Source organism: Gossypium arboreum, chromosome 13, assembly GCF_025698485.1.
Source record: "Gossypium arboreum isolate Shixiya-1 chromosome 13, ASM2569848v2, whole genome shotgun sequence".
Classification (NCBI taxonomy): Eukaryota; Viridiplantae; Streptophyta; class Magnoliopsida; order Malvales; family Malvaceae; genus Gossypium; species Gossypium arboreum.
In genome coordinates, this window is record NC_069082.1 from 112,944,783 (window position 1) to 112,957,442 (window position 12,660).

The following is a 12,660-nucleotide window of genomic DNA, read 5'->3' on the forward strand; positions in this document are numbered from 1 at the left end:
TTACCATCATTACCATGCCCATCTCGAGACTTTCATTGCATCATTCATTATAATACCCATTGAAGACTTTGAATACTATTGGATACATGGAAACTTGCACATAAGTGCCACATAAACATACGTAGCCAAAGCTACCTTATAACATGTAACACATCCATAATGAACTCGGACCTCTCAATGAGCTCGGATGTTATATGTATTGTATCCATGATAAACTCGGACCACTCAACGAGCTCGGATGCTACATATATAACGAACTTGGACCACTCAACAAGTTCGGATTCTCACATATATCACAAACTCAGACCACTCAACGAGCTAGGATTTTTTAATTCCTAGTGACATGTCACTTGTATCCTAAACTATTCCTAAGGTTCAAATGGGATTTTCCTCATTGCACATAGGATCTTCATCGTACTTGTTCATATCATCGTGGATAATGACCGTAATATCATTCATGCTTACAAATTCACCATTCTCATATTCATGAAATAATCATGGCATTGTTCATAATAACATTTAGGCATTTGTCACATAATACAATCATCATACCAACTATATAAATATTCACCACATAATGTTAACACATCAATTTAAGTTCAAACATAAACAATGATATTATTGCATTATTATTGACATACGAACTGACCTCAAAAGCGAGCACGGCTATTAATTCTGATTTAGTCCATAATCTCATTCATTTCCAATCTATGCCCGAATCTCATTTTCCTTGATCTATAATATCTCATTTAGCTTAATAATTAGTCACATTATTCATATGGGTCAAAAATCATACTTTTACAAATTTACATTTTGACCCCTAAACTTTCACATATTTGCACTTTTTCCCCAATGCTCATAAAATGATTTTCATTCAATTTCTTTGTACTTTAAGCCTAGACGAACCATTTTCATAACTATAGCAGCCCCTAATTTCCACACAATCACACTTTTATGACAAATTTTGTAACTTTTAGAAAACAGTCATTTTTGACAATTTCAGCGAAAATCACTTAGTAAAAGTCGTTTATTACACACCGAGCGCTCATATTATACCATTAAAAATCAAAACATATGCATGTTATCCATGGGTAAATTTTTAAACACAAACCCTAGCTTAAAATAATGGTGGAAATAGTAAAATCGAGTTACCAAGACTTAAAAAATGTAAAAAACATTAAAAACGGGGCTCGGGATCACTTACAAATGAGCTTGGAAGCTTGAACCAAATGACTTCCATGCAAATTTTGGCTGAATGGGGAAGAAGATGAATAATTTTGGCTTATTTTCCATTTTTAATTCTTTTCATTATTAGATTACCAAAAATCCCCTAACTTAAAAATATTCTATTTCACCCATTTCATGTCTATTTTTGTCCAACTATTAACCAATGGTCTAATTACCATTTAAGCACCTCAAATATAAAATTTCAAATCAATTTTACACCTCTAACATGTAGAACTCAACTTTTTTACTTTTTACAATTTAGTCCTTTGACTAAATTAAGCGCCCAAACATCAAAATTTTCGAACGATTTTTTTACGAAATCATCCCTTGAAATTATAGACCATAAAAATATAATAAAAATAAGTTTTTTACGTCAGATTTGTGGTCCTGAAACCACTATTCTAACTAGACCCTAATTCGGAAAGTTACAACAGTCGACTTAGGCGACCCGTACAACCCTAGGAAACATTTAGCTAAATGGGACCACACATCCATGTGGCTTGCCCGTGTGGCCCACACGCCCAAATTGGCCATGGCCCGTGTGGATCATACGGCCTGGCCCAAATTCCCACACGCCCGTATGGCCCACACGACCCAATTCGGTCAAGCCCGTATGTCGCACACGGCCTACCTGGCCATCACACGGCCATGTCTTGCTCACAGCCTAGCCTTCGTAGATCATATGGCTGTGTCGTCGCACACAACCTACCACACGAGCGACCACACACTTGTGTGGTGTCGACAGTTGCAATTTCAACGTTCGTTGAATCCCATTTTTTGTATTTTCAGGAACACACTTGGTACAATTATGGTGCGAAATCAATCCCGAGGCCTTTGACAGCTAACACAAAGACTTCATATGCCCAATTAGTAATCAATTACGAATTGATACATTAACCCGAAATAACTTCAAGACTTACCGACGACACAAACAGTTCCTAGCGTGATTCAGGCTATCATAACGAAACTTCACAGATCACCACCTTCTCCTAAACCAAAAATATATGGAAGTCAATCCCTTAACAAACCTATTAAAACACTGAATCCAATGATTAAGCCTTATAACGTGTACGTTTGTGCAAGTGTACACTGTCGTTATCAAGTAATAAGTAAGTATCGAGTTATCGTCTCCACAGGGATTGTATTTGTGCTAAGTTACTTAATTTGTAAAATTAAATTAACAATTTGGTAAATAAAAACACAATTTAGTTTAGAAGTGTTGATTAAAATATTTTAAACTAAATGCAATGATCCCTAATGCAAATTAACCAAAGTATGCAAACTATATGAATGAAATAGATTTTAGCAAAATTAAACACAATTTACAACAATTATAACATAAATAGACTAGGACAATTACTTTAATTAAACTCAACTTAATATCAAAATGCTTAATAATATTCGGAAAAACATTCCATGGTAACTCAATCTTTCATGGGTTTGGAAACCACATTAAGTCCTTTCAAAATCCTTTACTTAGTAAATACGCATTTTATTGATCCTTATTTACTTAGAGTTTCTTAATATTCATGCGAGGTAACAAGGACGTGTTAGGTTTGAAACAGTTTAATCACACAAATCTAAAAACTATGCAGATAACGAAGCCTAGTTAGGGTTGTTATGCAACCTGCAATTTAATCGGGTTTGGATCTAAATTGAGCATGCACATTTCAATTATGCATCCACTAGCCATCGTTTGGTTAGGATCGCTCAGCTAATTCAGGTGCATTTCAATCACATATGAACGAAATACAACCTTGATTTTAATTGAAAACATGATCGATTGAAGCACAAACATTACAAGCATGAATCTAATAAATATTATTTAATCAAAGCAATCATCCTAGCTTAAATAAAATTAAGCTAACATTATTGTAAACAAGAACAAAGAACACATAGCAAACATCTTTTAATTAAATTAAAGAAAAGAAAGATTAGACCCAATTCAGAGTGGCTGTCACTAAGACTCTGACTGACGAGGCTCCTTCATTCCTTTGCTTCGCTCCTTTGCTGATAGCTCTCCAAGATGGCCGACCAAGAATTCTTTAAGAGGCTCAAATTCTAAAATCTTTATGAAAAGATGATGACGGGCATGGGGAGAAAAAAAGAATGCTAAGAGAATTTAGAGAGGAGAGAATGATAATGAATGAGGGATGAGAGATGAGGGATGAATAGAAATATGAGAATGAGGTCTTATTTATAGGTAAGGAGAGGGGGATAGTTTACTAAAAATAGGAGTTTTCATCTTTTGAAGTATCTTCCATGAGTAGCCGGCCATAAATTGAGGAAGTTGAGCTGATTTTTGCTCAATTTGAGTGCCACAACAAGTCAGGACTGAGACTTTGTCAAGTACAAATCTTCAAGTAAATCTCTAATTTCTTCAACTCTTCAAGGACCTTGTGCAATTAAACCAAAAAGTGGTTTATGGACAACCATGTGCAGCCGAATTTTGGGTTGACTTGATCCCCAATTTGGACGGTTTTGTAATCCAGCAAAGCTATCAGACTTGTCCAGAATAAATCAACAAGTTAGAGGACCAAAGAATAAAATTTATCCAACTTAATTAATTAATTTAAAACCCAAATTATTAATGAAATATTTTAAAATGAATTATTAAATATAATTTTATATTTTATCATTTAAGCTAATCATGCATGGCCCACTTTATGTCATAAAAATATAATATATTCAAATTAATATAAAATAAGCCATTTATTGCATGAAAACTATATAATAAAGCATAAAATTACATTTTCATAATTTCTATGTCCTAATTTCATATTTTCATATATTTTATTAATTTATTAAACAATTACTTAGTTTTAACAACAATTTTAAGTAAAAAGGTGATAAATGACATAGGAAAAATCCTATATATTTTTTCGTTTACACACCCCCCAAACTTAAATCATTAGTCGTCCCAAGTAATGTTCATGCACAACAAAAGGTCTTGCTAAGGCAAAATTTCTAATTGTGTAAGTAGTATCAATCTCTGTCTCATAATCATGCATTAATAACTTCATGCTCATCAATCTTCTTTATTAACAAGTAATTCATATGCAAACATTCCTTAAGATTATACTAAGCTTAAAAATATGCCAACATGAATGATAGTTTGCGTGTATGTCAAAGTCATAGATAACATTCTTCATTCAACTTAATTTCCTATCAATCAAGCAAACAATCACAAGGCTTATTTATGATCTTCATATGTTGAACTTAGTACTTCCTCTCTACTAATGTGGGTGACATAGTCATCAAATCAATAGGTCTTTTATAAGGTTGTAATGGGGCTCGGTTAAAGGTAAGGATTTTAAGAGATGGATCATTTCGGTTTTAAAGAATTTAACCTTTAACGTTGTCTTGGTTTTCTCATAATACAACCTTTTTCTTTAAGTGGACCTTTGGAACACCCCCAAACTTATTTTGAACTCAAGCTCATACATTTTTCCTTTTTGGAGACTGAGAAAACTTTACCTTGCTCTTTTTGTTTTTTTTTTTATATATATACATGAGCACATACATCTTTATGAAAACTTCCTCAAATGTTGATTACCAAGACAACTTTAGTTAAGATAGGTGCACAAAATTAGAATAAATTTAAAATATGGTAATGCGGCTTATAATGTAGATTCATTCCAATAAATAGCCTTTTAAGCTCAAAATTTCAGTTTTAGGGGTTAAATATCATAGGGTTGGCTTGAAAAGGCTCAAACGATCCAAATAAATAATGCCTATATCATTTTAGATTTTTATGTCCCTTAGGATTTTGCCTCAAGAAAGTTACTAAGTCAATTATAAAGATATAAACCTTCATGCATGTCTAATGTCAAAAGAAACTAAGTTTTCATGGCAAACATTACTAAGGCTAAGATCATACAAGCATTCCATTCTTCATGATAACATACTTTCACTCAGATAAAATCATCATTCATACTTGCATACAGACTATCTCATTAACAAAAAATGTCTTTAAACATTCATTTATGAAAACATACTTATGAAAGAAATGATTGAAACATACTTGAAAAAAAAAAGTTAAAAGTTTGAGCAATTTTGAGAAATTTATTTGCCTTACCCTTCTTTAAAAAGAAACAATGTCCTCATTGCAAGAACAAAGTAATAAATGAAAATTGAACACCAGGTAGGGTTGTAAAGAAAGAGAGGTGAGTCATTAAGGCTACTTAAATACCAAGTCTTTCTTAATAACCCAATCCTAGACATGTTCATTCCTATTACCACATCACTTAGTCTTTTTCTTTCTAAAGAAGTGTTAAGTTGATCCATGCTTGCTATGTTTTATTCTGCAGAAATTTAATCCTAATTACGAAAGAAATAAATTCCTAAGGATCTAAAAATAAACAAATGATAAGACAAGAATTTGCCTTTTTATTTTCTTGACTCACTCCCCTTGTCTTTTTCAACTCCATCTCCGCTTCAATCGTCAGTATCTTCCATCCATGTCTCAAAGATAGCATCTTTTTCTTTCGAATGATGACCCCAGTAGCATCTTGTGTCGTCAAACTTGCATAGAATTCTTGAACTAGTTCATAATCGGGAAGTGAAAGAGCATCACAAAATCGTTCCCACTTGAAAGCATTGATTATCTTTCTTATTGACACAAAAACAACCATCAAATTATTACTCTTCAAGTTAAAGCCTTTTTCCGGCATCATAGGTTGATGCTTGAAAATTGAATCAAATCCCTCTTTCACTTCTTCATCGATCAAAATCAGGTTTTCAGGAGTAGTCTTTGATGATCTAGTTCTTTTGCAAGACATGGTATCTTTTCTCGAAAATTTAGTAAAGTTTTTGTTTACTAGAGAAGAAGAGAAATCGGCAAGTGGGGAGAACTTGCTACAGTAAAAATCGTACGATGGCAATAATGGCGTAGCGACAATGACAGAGTCCGACAGCAATAGCGGTGTACGGGGGCGACAACGGTGATGTGTGTAAGCAAAGGTGGTGCTTCAGCAATCTTCTTGCGGTGGCAATAGGTGATTTCGACAAAAAGGGAATAGAACTCAGGTTTCTTTTAAGATTTGAGGTTGACGGCACAAAAGGGAGATTTAGGGATTTTTAGGGTGTAAGCAAATTGCTTTAAGGGATATGAAAAATAATAGAATGAAGAGGGGTTTATATGGGAAAAATTAGGGCAACATGTTGCAAAAATTTAGCTACATTAAGGTTACTTGGGTGGAAAGCAATGGGAGTGGTGGCAAGGTATGGATTTTTCCCCCTTTTTTTTTTTTCTATCTTAGGCCTCAAACTCAAACTGTCTTGTCTCAAGAAAAAAAATTGATTAGCACTTAGGCAAATTTGACCCCCTTTATTAACATAAAAATTTAAATTTTAAACAAAACAAATGAAACTTAAAAATTTTAAATCTTAATTAGACAATTTCTTAACAAATTACATTAAATGTAATAAGCTAAGAAAATAAGTTCTAATTATTTATTTATTTACAAAATGAGTTTATGAAAAATCAAGGGTCTATTAATTTGAACGAGGATTCAACTCGCTCAACTTCACCATTCCAGTAATGTTTGAGACGTTGACCATTAACTTTAAACGTACCTCCGTAATTTTCGTATAATTCAATAGCTCCATAAGGATAAACTCGGTATATGGTATAGGGTCCTTTCCATCGGGATTTAAGCTTCCCAAGAAATAACTTCAACCTTGAATTAAACAACAAAACCTTTTGACCTTCTTTAAACTCGCGAGGTTGTATATGACTATCATGCCATCTCTTTGATCTTACTTTACACATTTTGGCATTCTCATAGGAAAACAACCTCAGCTCTTCCAACTCATCCAGTTGTAACATCCTTCTCTCACCGGCTTGCTGAAGATCAAAGTTCAACTACTTCAAAGCCTAGTGAGCTTTATTCTCCAACTCTAATGGCAAATGACATGCCTTCCCAAAAACTAACCGATAAGGAGTCATTCCTACTGGTGTCTTAAATGATGTTCGATAAGCCTATAATGCATCATTGAGCCTTCGAGACCAATCTTTTCTGCTAGGGTGTACTACCTTTTCAAGGATACCTTTGATTTCACGGTTCACTCTCTCAACTTGCCCATTGGACTGAGGGTAATAGGCAGTAGCAATCTTGTGCCTCACATCATATTTTTCAAGCAACCACTTAAGCCATTTGTTCACAAAGTGAGAACCTTCATCACTAATAATAGCTCTTGGTGTTCTAAATTGTGTAAACACATGCTTTTACAGGAATCACATGACTACCTTAGCATCATTTGTAGGGCATGCTTCAGCTTCAACCCACTTGGATACATAGTCCACAACAACTAATATGTATTTGTTCCCATATGAAGAAGGAAACGGGCCTAAGAAGTCAATGCCCCATACGTCAAATAATTTAATCTCCAAAATGTTTATCAAGGGCATCTCATTCCTCGATATATTCGCGGTCCTTTGGCATTTATCACAGTTCTTCACATAAACATAAGCATCTTTAAATAGTGTAGGCCAAAAGAAACTTACTTGCAAAATCTTTGCTACAGTTCGTGAACCACCAAAGTGTCCCCCACTTGGAGATGAATGGCAATGATACAAAATCCCAGTAATCTCACTTTCAGCTACACACTTTTGGATTATATTATCTGCACATTGTTTAAACAAAAACTGATCCTCCCAAAAATAATACCAACTATATGAAGGAATTTTTTCCTTTGTTGGTATGTCATTTCTCAATGAATTATTCCACATGTTGGTATGTCATTTCTCAATGAATTATTCCACATGCAAGATAATTGGCAAAATCAGCAAACCAAGGTGTTTCATAAATTCGATTTACCTCAACTAAGTGCTCATCTAATAAATTCGCGTTGATAAGCACACATGATCGAGTTCCCTCATCTTGTTCCAATCTCAAAAAATGATCAGCTATTTTATTTTCGACACTTTTTCTGTCTTGGATCTCAAAGTCAAATTCTTGGAGTAACAGTATCCAACGAATAAGCCTCAGTTTCTCATCTTTCTTCGTAAGCAAGTATTTAATGGCTGCATAGTCAGTAAATACTGTAACTTTGGCACCTATAAGATATGAGCAAAATTTGTCAAAAGAAAAAACTATTGCAAAGATTTCCTTTTCGGTTACTGTATAATTGAGTTGGGCTCCCGTCAAAGTTCTACTTGCATAGTAATTAGGGTAAAACACTTGGTTTCTTCTTTGACCTATCACAGCTCCAACAGCATAATCACTTGCATCGCACATCAACTCAAAAGGTGAGTTCCAATCAAGTGTAATGATTATTGGGGCTGAGATTAACCGTTTTTTCAAATCTTCAAAAGCTTCCAAACATGTTTTGTTGAAATCAAACACTTTACCTTTCTTTAACAACAAACACAACGATTTACAAATTTTCGAGAAATCTTTGATAAACCTTCGATAAAAACCGGCATGGCCTAAGAAACTTTTGAATCCTTTCAAATTCATTGGGGCCGGTAATCTTTCAACTACGTCCACTTTTTCTTTATCGACTTCAATTCCTCTTTTTGAGATTTTATGTCCTAAGACAATCCCTTCCTTGACCATAAAATGGCATTTTTCCCAGTTAAGGACGAGATTCATTTCTTCGCATCCCTTCAGCACCTTAGCCAAATTACTCAAACAAATATCATAAGTGTTACCAAAAAAAAGAAAAATCATCCATGAAAACCTCAACAAAATTTTCAACCATATCAGTGTATATTGCCGTCATGCATTGTTGAAATGTTGTAGGTGCAACGCATAAACCAAAAAGCATTTGCCTAAAAGCAAACATACCGTATGGACAAGTAAAGGTTGTTTTATGTTGGTCTTCCGAGGCTACAACTATTTGGTTATATCCCGAATAGCCATCTAAAAAATAATAGAATTCATTACCTGCCAGTCGATCTAACATCTCATCCATAAAAAAGGATGGAAAATGGTCCTTTCTAGTGGCTTTGTTCAATTTTCTATAATCAATATAGATTCTCTAACTGATAATAGTTCTCGTTGGAATTAACTTGTTACGCTCATTTTTTACAATCGTGATTCACCTTTCTTCAGCACACACTGTATCGGACTTACCCACGACCTATCTAAAATAGGATAGATGACTCCTGCATCTAACCATTCGATCAATTCCTTTCTCACAACTTATTTCATAATAGGATTGAGCCTCCTTTGCCCATCAATTCGAGCTCTTTTACCTTCTTCCAAAATAATTTATGCATGCAAAAAAAAGGGCTTATACCTCGAATATCAGCCATGGTCCAACCAATTTCTTTCTTAAATTTCTTTAGAACAGGAATTAGTTGTTCCTTTTGATCTTTCGTCAGTTCTGCTAAAATAATCACAGGTAAAGTAGAATAGTCACCTAAATGAACATATTTCAAATGGGAAGGAAGTACCTTTAGTTTGAGTTTAGGTGGTTCTTCGATTGACAACTTTGGTTGCACAAATTCTCTAACTTCCAACTCTAACGGTTTAAACCGTGTAGATTGAATAAAATTTCTCAGATTGGCTTCCATCAAAGCCATGTTTTCTTCACCTTCTTCATCCCCCAAAAGGTCAAGATCTAAGGGTTTATCTAATGGATCTTCTTCAAAATTGCTTGCTATAGAAACTAAGGTTTCTATCTCTTCCATAACTGAATACTCTTCTGCCGGATCGGGAAATTTTATCGCTTTAAGAATGTTAAAGGTTACCTGATCGTCTTGAACTCGTATGGTGAGTTCACCTTTCTGCACATCAATTAACGTTCTTTCTGTGGCTAAAAAAGGTCTCCCAATGATGATCGGCATTTCCTTATCTACTTCAAAATCTAAGACAATAAAATCTGCAAGAAAAATAAATTTATCGACTCTTACCAAAACATCCTCAATCATTTCCTCGGGATATGCTAAAGATCGATCTACTAGCTGAAGCGTCACAGTTGTAGGTCTTACTTCACCTATCCCTAACATCTTGAAAATAGGCTTAGGCATCAAGTTGATACTTGCTCCTAAATCACATAAAGCTTTACCACAGTAAGATTCACCAATGTTACAAGGTATAGTAAAGCTTCCTGGTCTTTCAATTTCGGTGGTAGTTTGTTCTGTAGGAATGCACTGCACTCTTTTGTCAAGGCAACAGTCTCATACTCACTCAGTTGTTTCTTCTTGGATAATATATCCTTCATAAAGTTCACATAATTTGGCATTTGTTCTAAAGCCTCCACCAATGGAATATTAATGTGTAACTGCTTCAGAACATCCAAAAACTTCTTGAATTGCACCTCCTGTTTCTACTTGTGTTGCTGCAATCTTTACGAATATGGAGATGATGGAACTTTCAGTTGAACCAGACAACTCTTCCAAGTAGGTAAATCCGCATCCAACGAAGATATTAACGTATCTGAATTCACTAAGTTAGGATTTACCTTGTCATTCTTTACAGATTCTGATTCCTTTGGTGTAGGAATTTCAACAGCTGGTTGATTCTTCTCAACGGGCTTATCTTCGACATCAATCAATTGGGGTTCCAGAATTTTACCACTTCGCAATGCCACTGCCTTGATATGTTCTTTACCTAAATTTTTTGGATTCTCAGTATCGCTTAGCAAAGTTCGTTGCAGTCTATTACGGAACTCTATAGCTAACTGACCTATTTGGTTTTCCAAATTTTTTAGTGTTGTTGCTTGGGTTTGGATCAAAGCGTCATTCTTTTTCATGTACGCTTTCAACAAGTTCTCCAAACTATTTGATGCATCAGCTTGAGGTGGTTTTGGAGCTTGCTGATTAAACCCTTGAGATTGGTTGAGTCTATGCTATAATGAGTTATGGTTTGGTCAATTTCCTTGGTTGCTCCAAGAAAAATTAGGATGATTACGCCATGAAGGATTATAAAAGTTGGACTAGGTTCCTTTTCCACTCCTATTTTGATGTTGGTTTCCCACATAGTACACTGACTCAGGATTTGATGAACAATTCTCAAAAGAATGACCTTCCCCACAGTACACACAGGAAACTACTTCAAATGGACTTGGTGGCTGAGCTGCAAAATTATTAGTACTATTAGCAGTAAACTGTTTTAACATAGAGGGAAAAGACGATATCTGAGCTAATAACGAAGTGAGGGCGTCAACTTCATGAACTCTGGCTACACGTCTTCCTGAAGTTGTTCGATTTGTTGGCCATCGATAGTTATTACTCGCGATCCTCTCAATGATCTCATAAGCCTCATTACAAGACTTAGACAAAATTGCACCATTCTCAAAAGCATCTACCATCAATCTTATATGTGCATTGAGACCATTATAGAATGTCTCCAACTGGATACAATGAGGACACTTACGCAGTAACTCCTTGAATCGCTCCCAAGCCTCATACAAAGACTCGTCATCCAATTGTTGGAAGGTTGTGATCTCGTTCCTCAACTTAGCATTTTTGCTAGGCGGGAAATACTTAACCAAAAATCTCTCTGCTAATTCTTGCCATGTAGATATGGAACTTGGTGGCAATGAATTGAGCCATGCTCATGCTTGATCTCGCAACGAGTATGGAAACAACTTCAACCTCAGTGCGCTTTCAATCACACTGACTATCTTGAATGAATCACTCACCTCTATAAACAATCGAAGGTGGAGATTTGGATCTTCTGTGGTCATACAACTGAATTGGCCCACGATTTGGAGCATTTGAAACATCACTAGTTTCAATTAAAATTGTGTTGCCTCAATATCTGAATTCTAATTCCTGGGTTTAACTCACTGCAAAGTGGCACAGCATATTGTCTGAAGCATCGATCCCTATCAGCAACAAGGATAGGATTTCGTACATGGTCAGCTTCATTACCTTGGTCTTGATTCTAATTTCCAAGGTCCATCTCGACGTGTCTTTGATTTGTTCATTCACGTCTTTTTTGTCTGAAAGTTTGCTCAATTTCAAGGTCTACAGGAAGTAAATTGATAATTCGATCTATGCTCATAAACACCTAAAAAGAAAATCAAAAAATTAAAAAGAATAAGTTAGTAATGTTAGAAATAAATCAAATTGAAAATAAATAATTTCACGAAAGAAATGACTATGACAACAATTAACTATTCTGGTAACGGTGCTAAAAACTTGTAACGCGTAAGTTTGTGCAAGTGTACACAGTCTTTATCAAGTAATAAGTAAGTATCGAGTTATCGTCTCCACAGGGATTGTATTTGTGCTAAGTCACTTAATTTGTAAAATTATATTAACAATTTGGAAAATAAAAACACAATTTAGTTGAGAAGTGTTGATTAAAATATATTAGACTAAATGCAATGATCCCTAATGCAAATTAACCTAAGTATGCAAACTATATGAATGAAATAGATTTTAGCAAAATTAAACATAATTTACAACAATTATAACATAAATAAACTAGGACAGTTACTTTAATTAAACTCAACTGAATATCAACATGCTTA

The 12,660-nt window shown here is 34.6% G+C and overlaps 1 non-coding gene across 1 annotated transcript; it reads left to right on the forward strand.

Moving 5' to 3' along the window:
* The first annotated feature begins 11,533 nt into the window (after positions 1 to 11,533).
* Positions 11,534 to 11,640, forward strand: LOC128287697 (small nucleolar RNA R71). The gene has a single exon (XR_008278397.1). It is a non-coding gene; the product is annotated as a small nucleolar RNA R71 (small nucleolar RNA).
* Positions 11,641 to 12,660: the final 1,020 nt, after the last annotated feature.